This window comes from Cupressus sempervirens, chromosome 8 (assembly GCF_028749045.1).
Source record: "Cupressus sempervirens isolate cs-2001-9-10 chromosome 8, ASM2874904v1, whole genome shotgun sequence".
Classification (NCBI taxonomy): Eukaryota; Viridiplantae; Streptophyta; class Pinopsida; order Cupressales; family Cupressaceae; genus Cupressus; species Cupressus sempervirens.
This window is the reverse complement of record NC_143125.1, coordinates 638,248,240-638,275,325: the sequence shown is the minus strand read 5'-3', so window position 1 is coordinate 638,275,325 and position 27,086 is coordinate 638,248,240. Positions and strand designations below refer to the sequence as shown.

General features: G+C 37.9%; 1 pseudogene across 1 annotated transcript in view; it reads left to right on the top strand.

The window, feature by feature from the left end:
* Positions 1–327: 327 nt before the first annotated feature.
* Positions 328–27,086, top strand: part of LOC149544056 (histidine kinase CKI1-like) — a 42,515-nt pseudogene continuing 15,756 nt past the window's right edge. Inside the window, exons 1-3 of the transcript XR_016355114.1 lie at positions 328–651; positions 756–1,502; positions 1,798–2,173. The product of XR_016355114.1 is annotated as a histidine kinase CKI1-like (transcript). The remainder of the gene's footprint in view (positions 652–755; positions 1,503–1,797; positions 2,174–27,086) is intronic.

Sequence of the window (27,086 nt, the reverse complement as noted above, 5' to 3'; positions counted from 1 at the left end):
GGAGATTGGACTTAGGTAACCAAGCCTGTTGATTGTTTGGATGGTTACCTTTGAGTCTCCTTCAATTGTAAATCCATAGATACCACTTTTAGGTGCGTGTTTAAAGTCTTGTATCAAGACCCTTTAGCTCCATAAGTTTATTTGTTTGAAATTTGAATGCTAATCTGTTGAGTACAGCCAACAAACATTTCCACTTGAGAATCTGTAAATCCTACTATGTTAGATTGGCCTTACAAGTCTAATGGATGTTATTGCAGGAATATATGGTACTCTGATTGCTACTTTTGAACTACTAGAAAAACCATGAAATGTGATACCCTTGCATGAATGTATCAGCGGATAAATGTATTTATACTGACATTTACTTCAAAACAACATTATATTGTCTTCTACTTTGGAGCACTGCAGGTATTATTTGTTATGGTTGGCACAGCAATGACAATTATAATATGGTTCTTTGCATCAAAACATGCTGAACATTCAGTTTCTATTGTTTCTGATGCTCTTCGTGCTGAGTTGCTTGCACATGCTAAAGCATATACTACATCAGTTTTCAAAGGAAATTGTGAATCTACGACCCATTTAGCTCATTTGATGGTATCATCTTTGATAAAAGGCAACCTGACTTCATTTTCAACATTGGAGAACCAGGTTGGTACTTTGAGTTGGGTAATGTTAATTTGGATTCTGGAATATGTTATGATTTCTCATGATTGTCAGTAGCCAATATTAATGGCATTTACTGGTTATTGTAGATAAAACCAGCTCTCTTTCAGGAATATTCAACTATTCCATACACAGCACAAGTTTTCTACATGGGAGAAAATGGATTGTTTGTCTCTTACTACACAGATTTTAATGAGACATTGATCTTATATGCAAACACAACCTATAGAGACAAGAGTACGACACATGCAGGAGATATGGCTTCTTATAGGCAACAGTATCAATGGTATTGTCAGAAAGCTAGTGCTACAACAGGCCTACCATTAGGGGAAGCAATTCCAACAGGCACATATCCTCTTTGGCACACAGAGTGGTTCAGAGATACTCTTAACAGTAATAATGGATTTGGTACTTGGGTCCTGGCATTTGGTCAACCTAAGGAACTATTATTCCTTTCATTGGCTTCTATTAGAGATTTGTCTTCTGCAGATCCTTCTGGAGTATTAGCTTTAGGAGTCCCCCTGAGAATTTTAATGGATTTCATTACACATCTAAATCTTCTTGGTGGTGATATGTATTTAGCCACACTGGATGGATATTTTCTGGCACAAACAGGAGCTGCTTTCCATGTTGGAGGAGAACTAGACAAACCCATATTGTTAGAAGCTACGAAATCAGGCAATCCTGTTGTAGCGGGAGCAGCATTGCATCTAATAAATAAATTAAGGAATCTATCAAGATTGGGTGATGAAACTTTCAGTTCCTCGGATGCAAGAATTCAAGGTGCATCATACATAGTGGACAGTGCACCTATCCATCTTCCTGGAATAACTGTGGTATACAACTTTTCTATTCGCTGCAAATATTCTGAATTTAACATTTGCATGATAAAAAAGGGAAGCTATGTTTTTTTTCGAAATAACTGTGAGAAATATTATTCCTTGATTCAATCCATGAAATCTACTAATAAAGATCATGGAGAAAACTTCTTGTATTATTTACAAATATGAGTTCATTTTCCATTCCATGATGTTTATTTTTACCTTATGAGGATACTGAAACAGTGGATTTGTTTTGTATCATCTCATGCTTTTAATTATTTCTGACTTATAAGGCAATTTACTTGTCTAGGTATGCGTTGTCATCATTCCCTGCAAAAGTATTTGGCGTCATCTGGAGAAACAAGGCCACACAACGTTAATTTTGCTAATAATCTTGGCAGCCTGCATGTTCTTTGTAAGCTGTGCTTTCATTTTTTTGCTTACTCAAGCTGTGAACAGAGAAATGCACCTATGTGCAGCATTAATTCAACAACTTGAGGCAACAAAACGAGCAGAGAGAAAAAATAACCAAAAAAACATTACTTTTGCTAGAGTGAGTCATGACCTGCGAATGTCTCTTGCAGCTATCATTGGCTTAATAGATCTTTGCCATTATGATGCTGTTGAAGGTTCAGAATTGGAGATGAACCTTTTGCAGATGAATTCTTGTGCAAGTAACTTACTTGGTAAGTGTAGTATCCCTTGCAATTCTGAATTTAATTTTCTGATTTTTTGACCTGAGAATTTTGTCAAACACTTTGCACGCAAGGATTATATTGTTGATATAAATTCTGATTCCTTCTAAATGCCAAACTTTAATAGATACGCTTATAGAAAACTCGAAAATATCTAATTATGAAGATACAAATATTTTTTTGTATTTTTTGACATGTATATGCATTGGTTAAAGATGAGAAAAAATATGCATCTACAACAATATGACATTAGGGAAAATGCCTCCCATGCAACATTAATTATATTCTAATCCCTTTAAAGTGATAACTTTCTTATATAAAACTATCATATAAATCATATTACAATGTTTCCACAACTGATTACTAAATCCCTGCAAACTGGCCTTGAAACAATGCAAAATATAAATGGATGCTAACGTGGAAATTGCCCAAAATATCTCGATATTATTGTAGCATTGGTACTGTAGCAAAAACACTGTTCACCTTCATCTAAAGGAAAGTCTTCCAAACTCTTCCAAAATCATTGTCCAAATGTTCCAGCCCTACTGCAATATATCTAAAATTAATATTAGACTTATTTCTTCAATCTTACTTTAGAAATCTAACCCTTGGCGAAAATTTTGGCCCGATGAAAAAACTGATTTGTAATCTCAACAGCTGCAACACTTAGGAGGATCTTTCACAACCTCAATTATGCGAACCAATGCGACTGTTCGCTTCCAATGACCAATGTAGCAAATTGCAGATACTATTGGCTCCACAAGTTATCAAGCAAAGTAAATGGCAACACATTCAATATCTAACAATGAGGCTTTCCTCCCTATTTATTCTTTTCCTCCAAGAGGCTTCCTTCTAGAAGAAATAAAAATAATATTTAATTTCACTTTCTAGAACATTCACCTTTTCTCACAATAATTTTTAATTGCACTTTGAAGTAATATTAAAATATAATTAATAATAAGTGCAAATAACATCATAGGTTACATAATCCATGGCTGCAAGAAGCCAAAGTCGCCAGAAGTCTATGGCTGTAGGAAAACTATGACAATGACAAGAAACTGCCCACACGACCCTCTCCTCAACACTTTGGCCTACGAGGGTTCAATTATAGGCGAAACTCCATTAAATCTGAGTGCTAGTGAGAAAGGGACATTAATGTTTGCTTTCCCTGAAATTGCTTGTCCTCAAGTAATTTCAACTTTGGATGCTGCAAAATCTTCTCACCTTCATAAGAAGCATCCTCAATCGGAAAGTCCTTCCATTTGATCAACTATTCCTTGATAACTCGTCTCCTCAACTGTTTCTCGCTGACATCCAATATAGCCTTAGATGCCAGAATCAACTTACCCTCGTCATCTGAGGGCGATATAGATATGGAAGGTACCACATGATGTCCTAATGCCTTCTTGAGGTTTGACACATGAAAAAAATTATGAACCTTACTATCAGCTGGTAACTCCAATTCATAAGCCACCTCACTCATACACCTAATGATTAAGAAAGGTCCGCAGTGTTGTGGCTTGAGCTTCTCTGCACCATTCTTCTTGAGTGTAGACTATCTATAAGGCTGCAATATTCAACTTTTCAACTATTGAGCTTTGCACATTGCTTCTACTGGTTTTGCGCTCTATGAATATTTTCCCTTAGAGCCCTCACGATATCTTGATTTTTCTGTAGAAAAACTCTAGCACTAGGTACTCTACTATCACTCATCAATAATCAAGAAAGCTATGTGCCTCATAACCATACAAGACCATAAATGGTGTCATCTGAAAAGAAAGATGGTAGGTAGTATTATAGTAGTACTTAGAGATCTTTCCATTTAACCCACCCTTTTTGTTGTCCTGCAATGCAGTTCCTGCGATATCCCTCTACTAATTTATTGACTATTTATGTTTGAATGTTACTTTGTGGATAGTAAATAGTACTCGGAGTGATCTTAGTCCCACATAATTTGAAAATCTCCTACCAAAAGTGAATCATAAACCAATTTTCTCTATCACTGACAATGTTTTGTGGCAACCCATGCAATCAGAATATATAACGGAAAAAACATCTTCCAACTTGTGAAGCTAAAAATGTCTAAGTGATTTTAAAGAAATGAGCATATTGATAAGTAGGAGGTATTCCATAGCAAGTCAAATCTTGATATTGCTATCAGGATTTAACTATGTAGTTTTTGAGTCAAACTCATTGACCCATGTATCATGAGTAGTGATTCAAACATGAATCCATCTCTCATGAGAGTAAATGGAACACTTAGCACTCATTGGATCTAGGTGATGCTCATAGAGGTGAAGCACTGGGACTTCTTGGGAGGTCACCCATCCCAGTACTACACTAGCTCGAGCGCGCTTAACTACTGAGTTTCCTCCATGGTTAAACCCACTCTGCTTGCAACCCCATTTGCAAAACCTTCACCAAGTGTTGTGCCTTATGAACCATTCATTAGTAAACCCCCTTAAGCTCATCAATTCATAAGTAGGAGGTATTCTTACAGCAAGTCAAATTGTGATATTACTATCAAGATTTAACTGTGTTGTTTTTTGAGTCAAACGCATTGACCCATATATCACGAGTAGGGATCTAAGCATGAATCCATCTCTCATGAGAATAAATGGAATACTTAGTAGTCATTGAATCTAGGTGATGCTCAAAGAGGTGAAGCACTGGGACTTCTCGCAAGGTCACCCATCCTAGTACTACTTCAGCACAAGTGCGCTTAACTATAGAGTTTCCTCCATGGTTAAACCCACTCTACTTGCAACCCCATTTTCAAAACCTTCAACAAGTGTTGTGCCTTATGAACCATTCATTGGAAAGCCCCTTAAGCTCATCAATTGATAAGTAGGAGGTATTTTCCATATTAAGTCAAATTGTGATATTGGTATCAGGATTTAACTATGTAGTTTTTGAGTCAAACTCATTGACCCATGTATCACGAGTAGTCATTCAAACATGAACCCATCTCTCATGAGAAAAAATGGAACACTTATCACTCATTGGATCTAGGTGATGCTTACAGAGGTGAAGCACCAGGACTTTCTGAGAGGTCACCCATCCCAATACTACTCCAACACAAGCACTCCTAACTACAAAGTTTCATCCATGGTTAAACCTAACTTTGCTTGTAACTACATTTGAAAAACCGTTGCCAAGTATTGTGCCTTATGATCCTTTCATTAGCAAGCCCCTTAAGCTCATGAATTGATAAGTAGGAGGTAATTTCCACACCAAGTCAAATTGTGATATTGTTATCAAGGTTTAACGGTGTAGTTTTTGAGTCAAACTCATTGACCCATGTATCATGAGTAGTGATTCAAACATGAAACCATCTCTCATGAGAATAAATGGAAAACTTAGCACTCATTGGATTTAGGTGATGCTCATAGAGGTGATGCATCGGGACTTTGTGGGAGGTCACCCTTTGCAATCTTACTCAACCGCACAAAACTACGTAGTTTTCTCCATCGTTAAACTCACTCTTCTTGAAAACCCATTTGCAAAACCTTCACCAAGTGTTGTGCCATATGAACCATTCATTAGTAAGCCCCTTAAGCTCATCAATTGATAAGTAGGAGGTCTATTCCACAGCAAGTCATATTGTGATATTGCTATCAGGATTTAACTGTGTAGTTTTTGAGTCAAACCCATTGACCCACGTATCATGAGTAGTGTTGATGTGTGTTTTATGACTCACCAAATAGTAGAACAAAATACCGAAATATCTTATCCTCTCTTGAATAAAGTCTTGTGTATGCTAAGATTGCTAGAAGATCATACAATGACTTCAAGGTTCCTTTAATGCCAGGTCTTGACTGTGGATAAGATTGGTGGTTGATGTGATTTGTTGATGATCACGAGGGGCCTTACATGTTTATACAGATTCATTTCAAGCCATACTAGATGTGGGAGCTATCTTAGGTTTTGCAATGAAGTACTTTTTGGAGTTTTCACAAAATATGCAGAAATTCAATAAGATAGGGTTCAAGAATTCTATTCTAATCCTAAGAGTAGTGATAACAACAAATAGTACTCTAGTGGGAAAATTCCTCAATTTACCGAATTTCGCTTCGCTAAGTTATACTACAACTACACGTGAACTGGTGCAATCTTCAAGGGTTATGCTAAAGATTTTCATATCACCGCATACGACATCATAAAGAACAATGTATACGAATGATAGAAGTTAAGAATATGCATGAAAGGGGTTCAGGCTAACTTTGCATGACGAGTTAGAATCACTAAAACGTCAAAAGTATGAACCAGAGGAATTCATCAATACACCATCATATTCTTCATTGTAATCACCACACATTAACTAGGCTAAAATTAATCTAGTTGAAGAAATTTAGGAGAACAAGCAAGCACTAAGACACGTCAAGTATTCACCAAACTCCAGTGAAAACTTTATTATCTCAGTAACTCATACCAACAATCTCATAAAAAATCTCTCCTTTACAAATGAGAAATGAGGCCTTTATATAGGTCCTCAATTACAATAGGTGGCTCAGATGATCACAATAACCGATGGCCAAGATTGTGCCACATCAGCCCTAATTAGGGTTAGGGCAAAGGAATGGAATCTACATTAATGCAACAAAGAATCCATTACTGTAGTGGGTAATAAATGCCCACTATGCATGCTCGTTTAGGAAGGAGTGGGGTACAATAAATATCCACCATGCATGTCCATTACTCAATAAATGCTCAGTCTTCCTTGAATAAATTATTCTTGATTCCATTCTCTGAATGCATAGAAGTTTGACTTGGAGACCTCAGTTCTTCATCAAAGATAATTGGATGTCGTGAAATGATGATGGAGGCCATGTAAGCTCGAGTCTTTTCCAACTGCATCATTTTAACTAAGATCCAACTTTGACTAACTTTTTTGAAAATCTCTCTTCAAACATTCTCGTCTTCCATGTACTTGCTTGGAAATTTATCTCCCTAAAATGGATTGGAATCCCTTGCTGATGATTACATCACTCTAGAATTTCTTCATATTGAACTTCCTTCGCCATGTTCTTGGATTTTTGGATTTGAACTTTGATCTTTGAACCTTGAATGTCTAGGACCGGATCACTTAGTACTTTGATTTTGGTACTAGAATTTTGGATTTGAGCGTCTTTCTTGAATTTCTAGAACTAGAGCTTTCTCCTCCTTTTTCTTCAAATGCTTTCAATTCACTGTTATGCCTTTTCTTACATTTTGAAGAATTCCCCTTGTTTTAATCATCATCAATCATTTTTCCAGTCTTGGGTACACACTTGAAGAGGGTGAAATTCAAGATCTGGAGGAGAAATTTCCAGCACTTAATCCTTTTTCATTTTTCCATGAAGGAGAAAGTTTCCAACACTTAGCCATTTATTCTTCCATGAAGGAGGAATTGCAACACTTAGCCAGTTTTTGCTTGTATGAAGGGCAAATCTCCAACACTTAGCCTTTTTTTGCTTCCATGAAGGAGAAATTTCCAACACTTAGCCATTTTTGGTTCCATGATTTCTAATTCTCTTGCTCGTGGAAATTTTGAGTGGTCATGGATTTTGTCCATGATGGAAGAATCCCGCAACTACCATTTTTCTTCAAGGCTGGATTTTTTGAGAGATCGTGGATTTTGTCCATGATGGAAGAATTCCGCAACAACCATTTTTTTCCAAAGCTGAATTTTTTGAGAGATTGTGGATTTTGTCCATGATGGAAGAATTCCGCAACAACCATTTTTCTCCAAGGCTAGATTTTTTGAGAGATCGTGGATTTTGTCCATGATGGAAGAATTCTGTGACAGCCATTTTTCCTATTATTTTCATGCCTTTCTACTTTTGGATATTTCAGGGTGATTCCAGACAACCATTTTTTTCTTGATTGATTGTCGTGCTTGCTCATTCTTTTGGATATAGACACATGTACCCTTTTGGCTCTTTATCAACCATAGCTCACTTGTTGTAGAAATAGACCTGCCAAAAATAGACATTCTAAAAATAGTAAGTTGTCCCAAAGTCAAAATAAGGCCAATCTAAGAGGCAGTAAAATTTACTAAAAATAGATTTTCTAAAAATAGTAAGTTGTCCCAAAGTCAAAATAAGGCCAATCTGAGAGGCAGTGAAATTTAGTAAAATAGACTTACTAAAAATAGTCTTTCTAAAAATAGTAAGCCAAGACATTTAATTCTCAAACAAGCAAATAATTTCCATTCTCAGAGCCACATGGACAACACTTTCCACATTTGGCCAATTTTACCAATTCTCATTTGAAAGAGGGAACTTTAGAAGATTGAGCCCAATACTACCAAGAATTAAAGCCAAAAGGACAAGACCAAGAGACAAAAGGGTGCCCCCAAATTTGCAATGGGGCGATGGTGTGAAAAGCCCACAACAAGTAGTAATGCAAACATGAATTTATCTTTCATGAGAATAAATGGAACAATTAGCACTCATTGGATCTAGGTAATGCTTGTAGAGGTGAAGCATCGAGACTTCCTGAGAGGTCACCCATCCCAGTACTACCCCAACTCGAGTGCGATTAACTATGGAAAGTTAAACTCATTCTGCTTGCAACCCCATTTGAAAATTCTCCACGAAGTGTTGTGCCTTATGAACCATTCATTAATAAGCCCCTTAAGCTCATCAATTGATAAGTAGGAGGTATTTTCTATAGCAAGTCAAATTGTGATATTGCTATAAGGATTTAACTATGTAGCTTTTGAGTCAAACTTATTGAACCATGTATCATGAGTAGTGATTCAAACATGAATCCATCTCTCATGAGAATAAATGGAATAGTTAGCAATGATTGGATATAGGTGATGCTCAGAGAGGTGAAGCACTGGGACTTCTTTGGAGGTCACCCATCCTAGTACTACTCCATCTCAAGCATGCTTAACTACTAAGTTTACTCCATGGTTAAACCCACTCTTCTTGTAACCCCATTTGCAAAACCTTCACCAAGTGTTGTTCCTTATGAACCATTCATCGCTAAACCTTTTACGCTCATCAATTAATAAGTAGGAGGTATTTTCCACAAGAAGCCAAATTTTTTTATTGCTATCAGGATTTAAGTGTGTAGTTTTTGAGTCAAACTCATTGACCCAAGTTTCATGAGTAGTGATTCAAACATGAGTCTATATCTCATGAGAATAAATGGAACAGTTAGCACTCATTGGATCTAGGTGATGCTTACAGAGCTGAAGCATCGGGACTTCTTGGGAGGTCACCCATTGCAATACTACTCCTACTCGAGCATGCTTAACTACGAAGTTTCCTCCATTGCTAAACCCACTTTTCTTGCAAGCCCATTTGCAAAACCTTCACCAAGTGTTGTGCCTTATGAGCCATTCATTAGTAAGCCACTTAAGCTCATCAATTGATAAGGAGGTATTTTCCACAGCAAGTTATATTGTGATATTGATATCAAGGTTTAACGGTGTAGTTTTTGAGTCAAACTCAATGACACATGTATCATGAGTAGTGATTCAAACATGAATCCATCTCTCATGAGAATAAATGGAACACTTAGCAATCATTGGATCTAGGTAATGCTCATAGAGGTGAAGCGCCGAGACTTCTCGTGAGGTCGCCCATCCTAGTACTACAGCTCGAGAGCGCTTAACTACAAATTTTCAGCCATGGTTAAACCCACTCTGCTTAGAACCCCATTTGCAAAACATTCACCGAGTGTTGTGCCTTATGAACCATTCATTACTAAGCCCCTTAAGATCATCAATTGATAAGTAGGAGGTATTTTCCACAGTAAGTCAAATTGTGATTTTAGTATCAGGATTTAACTGTGTAGTTTTTGAGTCAAAGTCATTGACCCATGTATCATGAGTAGTGATTCAAACACAAATCCATCTTCCATGAGTATAAATGGAACACTTAACACTCATTGGATCTAGGTGATGCTCACATAGGCGAAGCACCGAGACTTTCTGGGAGGTCTCCCATCCCATTACTACTCTAGCTCGAGCATGCTTAACTATAGAGTTTCATCAATGGTTAAACCAACTCTAGTTGTAACTGCATTTGCAAAACTGTTACCAAGTGTTGTGCCTTATGAAGCATTAATTAGCAAGCCCCTTAGGCTCATGAATTGATAAGTAGGAGGTATTTTCCGCAATAAGTCAAATTGTGATATTGTTATCAGGGTTTAAGTGTGTAGTTTTTTGAGTCAAACTCATTGACCCATGTATCACGAGTAGTGACTCAAACGTGAATCCATCTCTCATGAGAATAAATAGAACACTTAACACTCATTGGATCTAGTTGATGCTCACAGAGGTGATGCATCAAGACTTTGTGGGAGGTCACCCTTCATAGTACTACTCCTTCTCAAGCATGCTTAATTACGTAGTTTCCTCCATCGTTAAACTCACTCTCTTTGCAACCCCATTTGCAAAATCTTCACCAAGTGTTGTGCCATATGAATCATTCATTAGTAAGCCCCTTAAGCTCATCAATTGATAAGTAGGAGGTCTATTCCACAGCAAGTCATATTGTGATATTGCTATTAGTATTTAACTGTGTAGTTTTTGAGTCAAACTCATTGACCCATGTATCATAAGTAGTGATTCAAACATGAATCCATCTCTCATGAGAATAAATGGATCAGCTATCACTCATTGAATCTAGGTGATGAGCACCGAGGTGAAGCATTGTGACTTCCCGAGAGGTCTCCCGACCTAGTACTACCCCAGCTCGAGTGCGCTTAACTATGGAAAGTTAAACCCACTCTGCTTGCAACCCCATTTGCAAATTCTTCACCAAGTTTTGTGATGCAAGGAGGGCGAGAAGAACTAGGGTCAAAGGCACACCCAACAATCCAAACAAACTTTGCAGAGTTAACACAATGGAAGCAAACATAGAGAATAACACCATAGAGAGACAAAAAACAATATTCTTTTATTGAATCTTCAAATGATCAGCATACATGCCCAACTATAAGGCCTTCTGGGTTACAGCTAGATAAAATACATTCCAGATTAAAGATCCAAAATCAAATTTGCACTTCTAGACATATGCAATACACTTTCTCAATGCCCCGAAATCTCTAAGTTCTACTCTCAAAACTAAACACCCTATTTATGCTTGCCAAAATGACTTATAGAAGATTCTAAAACATTACAAAACATAAAGGTCGACCTTAAAACGATCTGCACACATCCCAAGACAAGATCTTATCATAAACGTCGTGATCAGAATTAATCCCGCAAGTTGGCTCCCATCAATAACACAAAAAATTCATCCAAAATGCTAACACTCAGCATCAACAAGAACATTGGCACATGAAGGATCACTCAGCACATGAAGGATAGCTCGGCACACATTGTGGAACTCAACATACATTGCAGTGTGAGATGGGATAACATGCTAACTCGAGTGTTAACATGACGTGGGATAACATGAACTCGACAGATATTGCAAAATTACTAGCACTCAACAATTGCTGCAACTCAGCAACAATTGGCAGAATGAACATAAAAGAGCAAGATAACACGTCAACTCAGGATGCTCCTGCATCGGACAACTTGGTTAGAAAGAAATGATTCTCCTGAACCATTGAGATGTCACAACCTGAGCTGAATCCAATTCAGATTGAGAAATCTATGTAGCATCTTCAACTGGTCTGTTTTTCCACTTTAACAAATATTCATAGTACTCTTTTCCTCTTGTGCTTTTACCAACTCTTTGATCCAATATTTGTTCAACCTCTTCAATCTGCTTCTTAGGATAATCATCAGGTACAACAACTTCATCATCCGACTCATGATACTTATATAGATTAACAACATTGAATAGAGGAGATATATCCATGTCATAAGGTAACTCAACTTCATAAGCATTTCTATTGTCAAACTTCCACAAGATATTACAAGGTCCAAACTTTTTCATCTTCAGCTTGTTGTATGTGCCAACAAGAAATCTATCTTTTTTCAAATGAACCATCACCTCATCACCAACTTCAAAAACATGATGTCTTCAGCATTCTCTTTGTACTTCTGATTACTTTGTTCCAACTTCAGCTTTACTTCCTTTTGCAAAGACTCCATAAAATCAGAAAATTCTTCTCGTGCAACACTTCTCTTCTCTTAACCAGCAACATCCCTTAAATTTGATACTCCTCTAGGCTTCATTCTAGTAACAATCTCAAAAGGTGTCTTCTCTGTACTTCTATTCACATAATTATTATATGCAAACTCAGCTTGTGCTAATACCATCTCCCAATTATGTGGTTCATCTCCAACTAAGCATCTCAGCAAATTACCCAAGCTTCTATTCACAAACTCTGTCTGTCCATCAGTCTGCAGATGGAATGTAGAACTAAATTTCAACTCAGTACCCATCTTCTTCCACAAAAGTCTCCAAAGATAACCAACAAACTTACTATCTCTGTCAGAAATAATACTTCTTGGTAATCCATGCAATCTAACAATTTTTTTGAAGTAAAGTTCAATAGCATGCTCATCATCTGATGTCTTCTTACATGATATAAAATGAGCCATTTTAGAGAATCTATCCACAACAAAAAATATAGAATCATACCCCTTTTCTGTTTTAGGCAATCCAAGAACAAATCCATACCAATGTCACTCCAAGGTTTCTCAGGAATAAAAATAAGTGTATACAATCCAGTATTCTGACTTACTCCTTTTGCAACTTGACAAACTCCACAACTCTTCACAAATTTCTAAACATCCTTATACATCTGTGGCCAATAATACATTTCCTTCAGTAAACTCAATGTCAGCCAATCTACCAATATGCTTTTCCTTAATCAGATTAACTCTCATAGAACTTCTAGGGATACACAACTGAATTCCTTTGAACAACATACCTTCTTGAATAAAATATTCATCATACTTACTTATATGATCTGTTAGATTTGGTGCTCTGCACTCTCTCCACGCCTCAGAAAAATTAGGATCAGTATCATATAACTCTTTCATCTCATCAAAACCAAGAACTTCAATCTTCATCTTAGTCAACAAAGAACGTCTTGTACTCAATGCATCAACAACTTTATTACTAACTGCACTTTTATGCTTAATCACAAATGTAAAACTCTGCAAATACTCAACCCACTTCATATCTCTCTAATTTAATTTATGTTGACTTCCCAAGTACTGTAAATCTTTATGATCAGTATACAACACAAACTCCATAGGAATCAAATAATGTCTCCACTTCCTCAAAGCTTGAACAATAGCATAAAACTCTTGATCATACACAGAATACTTCCTTTTAGCTTTTTTAACTTCTCGCTAAAGAAAACAACATGTTTGCCTTCTTGACTCAATACAACTCTGATTGCACTACCACTTGCATCACATTCAACTTGAAATACTTTATTGAAATCAGACAAAGCCAATACAAGTAACTCAACAACCTTTTTTTTCAAAGTCACAAAACTCTTATTAGCTCCATGTGTGCACTTGAGTTCTTTTTTTATCTCTCATTCTCTCATTCATAGCATTACAATTACCATTGAAATTCTTTATAAACTTCTTGTAAAAACTAGCCAAACCATGAAATGATCTCACCTCACCCACATTCTCAAGTGTAGGCCACTCCAAAATTGCTCTAACCTTCTTAGGATCCATTCTCAAACCATCACAAATCCCAAATGCACAATCTCTTCTTGCATAAAAGAACACTTTTTTAGATTAATCAACAACTTCTTTGCAATACTTGTCTAATACTTTTTCAGATTAATCATCAACTTCTCTGCAATACTTTTTCATTCTCTGCAATACTTGTCTAACATGCTCAAGATGTTCTTCCTTACTCTTACTGACTATCAGAATATCATCCAAATAAACAATCACAAACTTACCCAAAAACCTCTTCAGAACTTCATTCATCAACCTCATGAAAGTACTAGGTGCATTAGTCAAACCAAAAGCCATAACCAACCATTCATACAAACCATCTTGTCTTGAAAACAGTCTTCCATTCATCGCCTTCTCTAATTCTGATTTGATGATAGCCACTCTTCAAATGAATTTTGGTAAAATACTTTGCTCCACTCAAACAATCCATTATGTTATCCATCCTCGGCATAGGAAACCTATATTTTTCTCTAATCTTGTTAATAGCTTTGGAATCAGTATACATCCTCCATTCTCCATTCTTCTTAGGTGCTAATATAGTAGATACAACACATGGACTCAAACTTTCATTGATTAATCTCTTTTGCAACAATTCATGCACTTATCTGTTAAGTTCTTCATTCTCTGTAGGTGTCAATCTATACGGTGCTTTGTTCGGCAAACTAGCTCTAGAAAATCAGATCCATATAATGACTTATACTTCTTACTGGTGGTAAACCATTAGGAATATCCTCAGCAACAATATCCTTATACTTGTTCAATAACTCTGTAATTTCTACTGATACTCGGTCAATATCACCAGTGTCTGCTATCACTCGATCATTACCAACTTTTGCTGCTTGATCATTACTACCAGTACTGGCCCTCTAGGAACTATAGCAAAAAATACTTGATTCCTCTTCACTTCTTTTTCAAATTGTTTCCGATTAACCATGCAAACTCTCATAGTAGTACACTTAACCTCATCTGGACTTTCAATCAAAAGCAACAATATTTGCTTCTTCCCATTCACCCATAGAGTATATTGATTCAATCTTCCATTATGTACAACATATCTATCATATTGCCAAGGTCTACCCAACAAAATATGACAACAATCCATAGGCATAATATCACACAACACTTTATCAAAGTAATGTCCAATCTTGAACTTCACAATGCATTGCTCACTTACCAATATCTTATGCTCATCTTTGATCCATGAAACATCATAGGGTTTGGGATGCTTCAGCCTCTATAACTGCAACTTTGTATTAACTCTTCTGATGCCAAATTTGTAGAACTTCCACTATCAATGATCACCTTGTAGCATTTTCCAGCAATCTTACATTTGATCTTGAAAAGACTTCTTCTAAGGACAGGTTCCTCATTACATCCCTTATTACATAAGGTTCTTCTTACCATCAAATTTTCTCCAACCTCAGGTCCACTCGGTGAACTCTGAATGTCCTCTTGAATCACAACATTTCTATTACCATGCCCACTTTTAGAGGATTTACATTCAAAAGATCTATGCCCTTGTTTACCACATTTGAAACAATTACCACGAAAACCACCTCTAGAATAAGAATTACCTCTTCGTTGGTAAGAACTAGTACCTCCTCGGTATGAACTACCACCTTTCCACTCGGTCTTGTCTTTGTCATCATTCTTCCATTCAAATTTGCCTTTATCTTGCATAGAATTGTCAAATATGCCACTTCCACCATAAGATCTACCTCTGCCTCTCTGGAATCTACCACATCTACATCTTTGTCTTTGTTCATGCTTCTTTGTCAAGATCTCCTTAGCTTTCAAGGCATATTGATATGCTTCTTCCACACTTTCCAATTTCACAAAACTTATCTCATCTTGAATTCCAGATCTCAATCCATTTAGATATCTTGCAATTTTCTCAACATCATCATCCACATGTCCAGATCTGATGTCCAATCTATAGAATTCCTCACTATACTCCTTCATAGTCATGTCTCTTTGTCTCAAATTTTGCATCTTTCTCAACAAGCTAACTTGGTAATCAGCAGGCAGGAATTTGTTCTTTACATTGTTCACCATCTTCGGCCAATTCTTAATCCTTTCCTTTCCTCTCCTTTGTCTATCAGTTTGCAAATTCTCCCACCATAGTGAAGCATGTCCTTTTAACCTAGTAAATGCAAGTTTCACCTTCCTATTATTAGGAGTGTTTTCATACTTAGAGAACTTCTCCATATCAGAGATCTAATCCAACACAACATTGGTGTCTAATTTCCCATCATAAGGAACAATTTCTACAACAGGCTTCGAATGTGCCCTAGACAATACTTTCAACAATATTTCCTCATCTTGATCTTCTTTAGGTTTTGGATTAGGGTTTGGTGCTACCACTTCACGATCACTCACATCCTCAAGATGCACTACTCTCCTCTAGGCTATCTCCACAACATCTAATATGGTTGTAATTTGTCTCAATGTATCCAATATGGCGTTATCGACATTTCCTCTGCTAAGAACCATCTTTACAAATCAGGTTCTTGCAAGATCGTAACCCTCTGCAAGTTATAGGTTAAATCCGCAGATCTGCAACCCTACAAGCAAATCCGAATCAGGGTTCTACACGATCCAATCTCCACAAGGATGAACTTCAAGCTTTGATACCACCTGACGCAAGGAGGGCAATAAGGACTAGGGCCAAAGGCACACCCAGCAATCAAAACCAACCTTGTAGAGTTAACATAACAGAAGCAAACACACAAAGAGAACAACACCACAGAGAGAATAATATTCTTTTATTGGATCATCAAATGGTCAGCATACATGCCCAGCTGTAAGGCCTTTTGGGTTACGATCAGATAAACTAAATTCTAGATCCAAGATCCAGCTCCAAATTTGCACTTCCAGACACATGCTACAGACTTTCTCAGTCCTTCAAAATCTTTAAGTTCTACTCCCAAAACCTTGCCCAACTCTAAGCCTAAACACCCTATTTATGCTTGCGAAAATGACTTACAGAAGATTCTAGAACATTACAAAACATAAAGACCGACCTTAAAATGATCTGCACACATCCCAAGACAAGATCTTATTATAAATGTCGTGATTGGAATTAATCCTGCAAGTCGGCTTCCATCAAAAACGTAGAAAACTTGTCCAAAATGTTGACACTCAGCATCAACAGGAACACTTGGCACATGAATGATAGCTCAACACACACTGTGGAACTTGACACACATTGCAGAGTGAAATGGGATAACATGCCAACCCGAGTGTTAACATGATGTTGGATAACTTCAACTTGGCAGATACTACAAAATTACTGGCACTCGACAATTGTTGCAACTTGGCAACGACTGATAGAATGAACACAAATAAGCAGGATAAAACGTCAACTCAAGATGCTTCTGCATCATGTTGTGCCTTATGAACCATTCATTAGTAAGCCCCTTAACTCATCAATTGATAAGTAGGAGGTATTTTCCATAGCAAGTCAAATTGTGATATTGCTATCAAGATTTAATTGTGTAGTTTTTGAGTCAAACGCATTGAAGCATGTATCATGAGTAGTATTCAAACAATTAGTATTCAAACATGAATCCATTTCTCATGAGAATAAATAGAATAGTTAGCACTCATTGGCTCTAGGTGATGCTCATAGAGGTGAAGCATTGGGACTTCTCAGGAGGTCACCGATCCCAGTACTGCTCCATCTCAAGTGCACTTAGCTACTGAGTTTCCTCCATGGTTAAACCCACTCTTCTTGTAACCCAATTTGCAAAACCTTCATGAAGTGTTGTTCCTTATGAACCATTCATTAGTAAGCCTTTTAAGCTCATCAATTAATAAGGACGTATTTTCCACAACAAGTCAAATTGTGATATTGCTATCGGAATTTAAGTGTGTAGTTTTTGAGTCAAACTCATTGACCCATGTTTCGTGAGTAGTGATTCAAACATGAATCTATCTCTCATGAGAATAAATGGAACACTTAGCACTCATTGGATCTAGGTGATGCTCATAGAGGTGAAGCATTGGGACTTCTCGAGAGGTCACCCATTGCAGTACTACTCCTGCTCGAGCATGCTTAACTATGGAGTTTCCTCCATCGTTAAACCCACTTTGCTTGCGACCACATTTGCAAAACCTTCACCAAATGTTGTGCTTTATGAGCCATTCATTAGTAAGCCCCTTAAGCTCATCAATTGATAAGTAGGAGGTATTTTCCACAACAAGTTATATTGTAATAGTGATATCAAGATTTAACTGTATAGTTTTTGAGTCAACTCATTGACACATATATCAGGAGTAGTGATTCAAACATGAATCCATCTCTCATGAGAATAAATGGAACACTTCGCAATCATTGGATCTAGGTGATTCTCATAGAGGTGAAGCACCGAGACTTCTCGTGAGGTCACCCATCCTAATACTACTACAACTCGAGTGCGCTTAACTACAAATTTTTCTCCATGGTTAAACCCACTCTATTTAGAACCCCATTTGCAAAACCTTCACCAAGTGTTGTGCCTTATGAACCATTCATTAGTAAGCCCCTTATGCTCATCAATTGATAAGTAGGAGGTATTTTCCAAAAAAAAGTCAGATTGTGTTGTTGCTATCAGGATTTAGCTGTGTAGTTTTTGAGTCAAAGTCATTGACCCATGTATCATGAGTAGTTATTCAGACATGAATCTATATCTTATGAGAATAAATGGAACACTTAGCACTCATTGGATCTAGGGTCATGCTCATAGAGGTGAAGCATCGAGATTTCCCGAGAGGTCACACATCCCAGTACTACTCCAGTACCAAGACACTTACCTACGAAGTTTCCTCGATTGTTAAACCCATTCTCCTTGCAAACCCATTTGCAAAACCTTCACCAAGTTTTGTGCTTTATGAACCATTCATTAGTAAGCCATGTGGTTGCTAGCAGAGTGGATTTTGCAACTGGGGTTGCAAGCAGAATTTGTTTAGCCATGGAGGAAACTTTGTAGTTAAGCTTGCTCGAGAAGTAGTGTTGGGATGGGTGACCTCTCCTGAAGTCTGGATGCTTCACCTCTGTGAGGATCACCTAGATCTAATGAGTGCTAAGTGTTCCATTTATTGTCATGAGAGATTGATTCATGTTTGAATCACTTCTCATGATACATGGGTCAATGAGTTTGGCTGAAAATCTACCTAGTTTAATCCTGATAGCAATATCACAATTTGACTTGTTGTCGAAAATACCTCCTACTTATCAATTGATGAGCTTAAGGGGCTTTCTAATGAGTGGTTTATAAGGCATAATAATTGGTGAAGGTTTTGCAAATGGGATTACAAGTAGAGTGGGTTTGACCTTGGAGGAAACTCTGTAGTTAGGTGTCCTCGAGCTAGAGTAGTACTTGGATGGGTGTCCTCCTAGAGGAAACTTTGTAGTTAAGCTTGCTCGAGAAGTAGTGTTGGGATGGGTGACCTCTCCTGAAGTCTGGATGCTTCACCTCTGTGAGGATCACCTAGATCTAATGAGTGCTAAGTGTTCCATTTATTGTCATGAGAGATTGATTCATGTTTGAATCACTTCTCATGATACATGGGTCAATGAGTTTGGCTGAAAATCTACCTATTTTAATCCTGATAGCAATATCACAATTTGACTTGTTGTCGAAAATACCTCCTACTTATCAATTGATGAGCTTAAGGGGCTTTCTAATGAGTGGTTTATAAGGCATAATAATTGGTGAAGGTTTTGCAAATGGGATTACAAGTAGAGTGGGTTTGACCTTGGAGGAAACTCTTTAGTTAGGTGTCCTCGAGCTAGAGTAGTACTTGGATGAGTGTCCTCCTAGTAAGTCCCAGTGCTTCACCTTTGTGAGCATCTCCTAGATCCAACGAATGCTAAGTGTTCCATTTATTCTCATGTTTGAATCAATAATGATACATGGTTCAATGAGTTTGACTCAAAAATTGCGTAGTTAAATCTTGATAGCAATGTCACAATTTGACTTGCTGTGGAAATACCTCTTATCGATTGATGAGCTTAAGCGGATTACCAATGAATGGTTGATAAGGCACAACAGTTGGTAAAGGTTTTGCAAATGGGGTTGCAAGCAGAGTTGGTTTAACCATGGAGGAAACTTCGTAGTCAAGCGTGCTTGAGTTGGAGCAGTACTGGGATGGGTGACCTCTCGGGATGTCCTGTTGCTTCACCTCTATGAGCATCACCTATATCCAATGAGTGCTAAGTGATCCATTTATTCTCATAAGAGATGGATTCATGTTTTAATCACTACTCATGATACATGGGTCAATGAGCTTGGGTAAAAAACTACACAGTTAAATCCTAATAGCAATATCATGAAATGAGCATATTTAGATAAATGACTGTTCACCACATAAATACAATCTTTGCCTTGGAATTTTAGTATTTGTGTAATGAAATCCATAGATATATATTCCCACTTTGTCTTAGGAATTGAAAGTGGTTGCAATAAGCCATTAGGGTTTGTGTGATTGTAATGGGCACCCTGGAATGCCCAAAAACTAAACCAATTGCCGAAATAGATTTTTTATGCAAACTGAAGATGAACTGATGCTGAAATATTATTAGTTCTCAAGATGATAAAATCAAGTACAAGCAATGTATTCCAAAGGCCAAACCCCAAGGGAATGATGTCTAGAATGTTACAAGAGAGAATGAATGTCCCCTATTGCCAAAAAAGATATGTGATTCACACATCCAAGCTCTTATCAAATGTCATTCACAAAAATCCGATGCTCAACAATGAGACTTTCACCCCTATTTATCCTTTTCCTTCACCCTTCTAGAAGGAACTAAAACATTAATTAATTGCAAGTGCTAGAAGCTTCCCCCTTCCAATAATTAATGCACTCTTTAGAAACTCCTCCCTTGCAATACAATAATTAATTAAATTAATTAAATATAAAGTCACCTTTTAATTTTTAATTTTAATTTATTTAATGACTTTATAAGAAATTAATTTAATTTCCTCTTATGCTCCACTTAGACTTTGGAGAACGTGAAGGCTAAAAAATGGGGTCATTACAGGCTGCCTTCCTTGAAATTTGTTGTCCTCAAGCAATCTTAATCCTGTTTGTTGTAGCACCTGCTCACTCTCCCAGGTAGCATCTTACTGTGGCAGATATCTCCATTTGACTAAATATTCTTTAATCAACCTACTTCGTAGAGTCCTTTCCCTAGTATCCAAAATAGCTTCAGGAATTAATACAAGCTTTCCCTCCTCATCTAATGGTGGTAATTCTGTTTAAGGCACAGCTCTCTGATCGATGGCTTTCTTAAGCCTTGACACATGAAACACATTATGTACCCGACTACCCTCTGGAAGCTTAATCTCGTAAGCTACCTCACCCACCTTGTGAATCACTCTGTAGGGACCATAAAACCTAGGCTTCAACTCCTCTACTCCGATTTTCTTGAGTGATGATTGTCTGTATGGTTGTAGCCGTAGGTAAACCATATCTCCAACCTCAAAACTCTGCTCGATCTGGTGCTGGTCTGCATACAATTTCTGCTGATTTTGGGCTTGCTGTATATTCTTCTTGAGCACCTTCAAAATATCTTGACTATCCTGCAAGTAGTGTTTGGCTTTGGGCACTCGACTATCCCCCAAAACTAGATCCATGAAACTAGGTGCTTCATAACCGTATAGTGCCATGAATGGAGTCATCTTGATGGACATATGATAAGTGGTGTTATAATAGTACTCTCCCATATGTAGCCATTTGACCCAAGCCCTCTGTTGTGCAGTCACATAGTTCCTCAGATATCCTTCGACCCATTTATTCACAATTTTTGTCTGCTCATCTGTTTGTGGATGATAACTAGTGCTAGGTGTAAGATCTGTGCCACACAACCTAAACAGTTCCTACCAAAAAGTACTCATGAATTTACTGTCCCGATCACTGACAATGAAACTAGGTAACCCATGTAACCTAAATATCTCTCTAAAGAAAAGATCAGCCACTTGTGCTGCTGTGTAAGTGGATGGAATAGCAAAGAAGTGAGCAAATTTCATCAACCGGTCAACTATCACATAGATGCAATCTTTCTCTTGTACTCGTGGTAACCCAGTGATGAAGTCCATAGAAATACTTTCCCATTTCCTATCCGGAATGGGCAAAGGCTGTAACCACTCTGCACAATATGTGTGTTCTCCCTTATTCTGCTAGCAAATTGCACACTCCCTTACATGCTTCTGAACATCTTCCTTAAGCCCTTTCCATGTAAACCACTCACAGATCTGCCTATAGGTCTTAAAGACCCCTAGATGTCCAGTGGTAGGGGCATCGTGAAATGCCTTCAGTATTACCTTCCTAAACTGTGATGAAGGAATCAAATATATCCTACCCTGAAATTTTGTCAATTCGTCCGTCACCACATAATGATCATCATGTATGGTGCCTGCAATTACTCCAGAAGCCCAAGCGTCCCTTGCATACTCTTCTACGATCTTATTTCTTGAATCTCCTGTAATCTCAGCTAGAGCATAAATATGGGGTCTCCTAGATAAAGCATCTGCCACCACATTCTTCTTACCTTTGACAAACTCAATGTAAAAGTCATAAGCCTGTAACTTTGTAATCCACTTTTGCTGTCTATCATTCAAATCATGTTGACTCATGAAGCATTTGATGTTGTTGTGATTGGTTTTGATAAAAAACTTTCCCCTAACTAGGTAGAACCGAAACTTAGCCAATGCATGCATTATATCTAACATCTCCCGATCATAGATGAAATAGCTCCTCTCCACTCCACGGAGCTTCCTACTCTCAAAAACAATGGGATGCTTCTCCTGCATCAAGACCGCCCCAATCCCATCTCCTGACACATCATAATGAGGCTCAAATGGCTTTGTGAAATCTGGTAGAGCTAGTACTGGACATGATGACATCACCTTCTTGAAATGATCAAAGCTTCTTTGAGCTGCCTCTGTCCAGGTGAAGGCCCCTTTCCTGGTAAGGTCTGTCAATGGTGCAACGATCTATGAAAATCTTTTAACAAATCTCCTGTAAAATCGACAGAGACCAAGGAATCCCTTAAGCTGTGTAAGATTCGTAGGAGTAGGCCAATCAACAATAGCCCTAATCTTTTCAGGATCTACTCGAACTCCATTTGCACTGATGATATGCCCAAGGTATAGTAGCTCAGTCATCCCAAACTCGCACTTAGATACTTTGGCATACAGTGACTTTTCCCTAAAGTGGACAACACCATCTCAAGATGTTGTAAATGCTCCTCCCAAGTCTTACTAAAAACTAAAATGTCATCAAAGAAAATCAAGACAAATCTCCTAAGCTGCTCCCTAAATACCTGATTCATGCAACTTTGGAATGTAGCAAGGGCATTAGTTAGCCCAAATGGCATAACCAAAAACTCGAAGTGGCCATAGTGACACCGAAAAGCTATCTTTTGAATGTCCTCCTCCCTCATCTTGATCTAATGATACCCTGACTGTAGATCAATCTTTGTAAAAAAGCATGCACCATGTAACTCATCAATCAACTCATCTATTCATGGGATGGGATATCTGTTCTTGATGGTCTTCTTGTTTAATGCCCTATAATTGATGCACATGTGCATCATCCCATCCTTCTTCTTTACCAACACTACTGCTGAAGCAAAGGGGCTCTTACTAGGCCTGATATGCCCTATTTCCAACAACTCCTTGATTGCCCTTTCTATCTCATCCTTATGTTTCTTAGGATGACGATAGGGAGTAATCATGACTGGTTTGGTTCCCTCCTCAAGATCAATAACATGCTCTATCCCCATGTCAAGAGGAACCCCATGTAGAATCTCGCCAAATACCTTAGTGTGCCTGTCAAATATCTCTTGGATATCTGGTGGATGACTCTTCACCTGTGGCTCTTGTGAAGTTGGCATAGTGAAACATTTTGCTGCCCACTCTATGTTATTATGCTGAAAATTTTTTTGCATTCTCCTCAGGGAAACTACTCTGCAACTCCCATCTGAAAGTCCTCTAAGTACAATAGTTCTTCCCTCATGCTGAAACTTCATCTCCAATTTTGTTAGGTTAAGTGTGAATTCTACTAGCGAGGCCATCCATACCATGCCAAGGATGACATCATAGTCTCCCATCTCTACCACATAGAACTCATCTTGCAACTCATAGCCATCTCCAAACCTGATGTAAAGATTAGATATCTTCCGAGTGCATAATAGTTTGTCACCATTAGCTAACATAACTCTAAATCTGGCGTGCTCCTCAGTTCGTAGACCTCTCTTGGCGACCAATTGTGCATCTATAAAATTATGTGTAGCCCCAGTGTCAATGAGTGAGATCACTTTCTGCCCTTGGATAGTACCTCTAACCTTAAATGTGATTGCCTTCTGAGCCCCTGTTAATCTTGCTAATGACTTCTCATCCTCAGGAATGCTGCTCTCCTTTGTAGTGCTATCCTCATCTGAATCGGAGTGCTGATCCTCCCTCTTTGACTATGACTCTTCTACCATATATACTCCATTTGATTTGCCTTAGCCTTGAGAGGACACTTATGAGATAGATCCCAAGGTTCTCTGCAATGAAAACATAGCTTCTGCTTTCTTAAATCATTCAAGGTGTCATTATCCAACTTATCTCTTTTGGGTTGAGCATCCTTGTGAAAAGGTTTTTTGTCCTTCTCTTTGTCCCTTTTCGTATAATTATCTTTGTGCTGAAATTTGCTCCTAAATGAAGAAGGTGCTAAGTCACGAGCCTTTTTAGTGGCCTCCTACAACGTAGCTGGGTCATGCCCCTTGACCCATCCTAGCAAGGGTTCTGAGAGTCCATCCATAAACAACACCACTAACCTCCTCTCTGAAATATTTGTGACCAACAAAGCTAACCTCTGAAACTCACTAATATACGTCTCAACTAATCCCCATTGCTTGAGTTGTGCCAACTCCTTAAATTTTAATTTGGGATCCCTAGTATCAAATCTCTCTATGAGCTTCTCAGTGAACTCCTCGTAAGATTTGATCTGATTATGTCCCAAGGTTACCATGCCATGGTGCCACCACTCATGTGCCGGTCCATCTAAGTGAATAGCTGCATACTTAATAGCCTCATCTTCAGGCATAAGATTCAGCTGCAAATATGTATCCATCTTCTGCACCCAAGCTCATGTTGTCATCTTCCTTGAAGCATCATAATAAAGTAAAGAAATTTTTTCAACTTTCTTTCTCAGCTCAAGGTTTTGACTTCGTCCTCCTGATCTGGGCATGTGTCTCATCCTCAAGTCCAAGTAATCTCTGAGAGAAATGTCTGCCTGAAACTCTGGTCCACTAGCCTCCCAATCCCTCTTGATCTAATCTTCTAACTCCGCAATCTGTGGTTCATTAATTGGCTGAATTGGATCTTTGGGTGGGAAGGTGGGTAGAAGAGGTCTCAAGTTGGTTGTTCGAGTTGGGCGTGCAACATGTCTAAAGTTATCAGCCTCATTTCCATTGTTGTCATATCCATTGTTACCATTAATGTTGTCTCGGCCTCCATTATCATTGCCCCTATCATTGTTGTTTCCATTGTTGGCATCACCTAGATTAATATTGATGCCCATCTATCTAGCCATTAGCTGCAACATCATATCCATTCGCCTATTTTGATCTTGTTGCATCATATCCATATGTTTATTCTGCTCCTCTAATGTACCTAGTAACCTGAACATTACATTTTTTTTATCTGGACCGGTATTCCTATCATCTCGGTCACCCATACTGCTGTCTTGTTCAAAGAATGTCTCCTCTCTGTCTGTATAACTGGATCGTATGTCCCTCTCCACGGATGAACTACCCTATTCGTTCTGCAAGTCTAAACTCCTACTTTGTCTTGCTCTAGTATTGCGAAAATTGTAAAGCCCCTGTCGCATGCTCAAACATAGATGCTGAAGATCTCCACAGGATAGTAGGACTTATAGCTCTGATACCACTATAATGGGCACCCTGGAATGCCCAAAAATTGAACCAATTGCCAAAATAGATTTTTTATGCAAACTGAAGATGAACCGATGCTAAAATATTATTAGTTCTCAAGATGATAAAATCAAGTACAAGCAATGTATTCCAAAGGCCAAACCCCAAAGGAATGACGTCTAGAATGTTACAAGAGAGATCTGTGATTCACACATCCAAGCTCTTATCAAATGTCATTCACAAAAATCCGATGCTCAACAATGAGACTTTCACCTCTATTTATCCTTTTCCTTCACCCTTCTAGAAGGAACTAAAACATTAATTAATTGCAAGTGCTAGAAGCTTCCCCCTTCCAATAATTAATGCACTCTCTAGAAACTCCTCCCTTGCAATACAATAATTAATTAAATATAAAGACACTTTTTAATTTTTGATTTAAATTTATTTAATGACTTTATAAGAAATTAATTTAATTTTCTCTTATGCTCTACTTAGACTTTGGAGAACGTGAAGGCTAAAAGATGGGGTCATTACAGTGATCTTGTTTATTTGGCTAGCAATTTGGACATTCTTTGGCATAGTGAAGAACATCTGATTTCAGCCCTTTCCAAGTGAACCTCTTCTATATTTGTCTATAAGTTTTGATGTACCTTGAGTGCCCATCCATAGGTGTGTCATGAGAATTCCTCAACACTATGTTTTTGACATCTGATCCGGGTGTCTAGAAGATCCTTGCTTTTTAAATGATAAGATAAGATAATGATATTAATGTCCAACAAGAGACTAGCAAAGGGTTCAACGGACTGGAAGATTACAATAGGGAAGAAAAACAACCCAATAGGAGTACCAAACGATGTCCAAAAAAGAGCTAAGAAAGAAAATAAAGGGAACGACAGCTAATGAGAGAAGGACTAGACATCTGTTCTTGGTAAAAAGAAATCCAATACACTTGTAAGGCCTAAGGCGATCAGGGGTCTGGGTTCGTCTCCGTGTAATACTAGAGATAGGGTGGTGCTGTCTAGGGAATCCATGTTGAGGTCTGACAAATTTGGTATATCCAAAGATGAGAATAGCAAGCGACCGCTTCATGCCCTTGGAGTGGGACATGGGTGGGAAAAAGGTGATGATGAGCTGATCCGAGGCCTGACTCTAAGGAAATATGAACTATAAACTATAGTCACAGAGGTGTGAAGTTTTCTAGAGGTAAAGTGCTTAACATCTCTAGTTAGAATAAATGAAAAAGGCCAAAAGGGATCTGCAGTCTCTGAATAAACAGTGGAACTTTCCTTTGATCTCATAGTATATAGGGCACCGAAAGATGAAATAGATCTCAGTCTGACAAAGTCCAACAGAGTCAAGTTTGATCATTTCTGGTCAAGTGCTGATCCATTTGG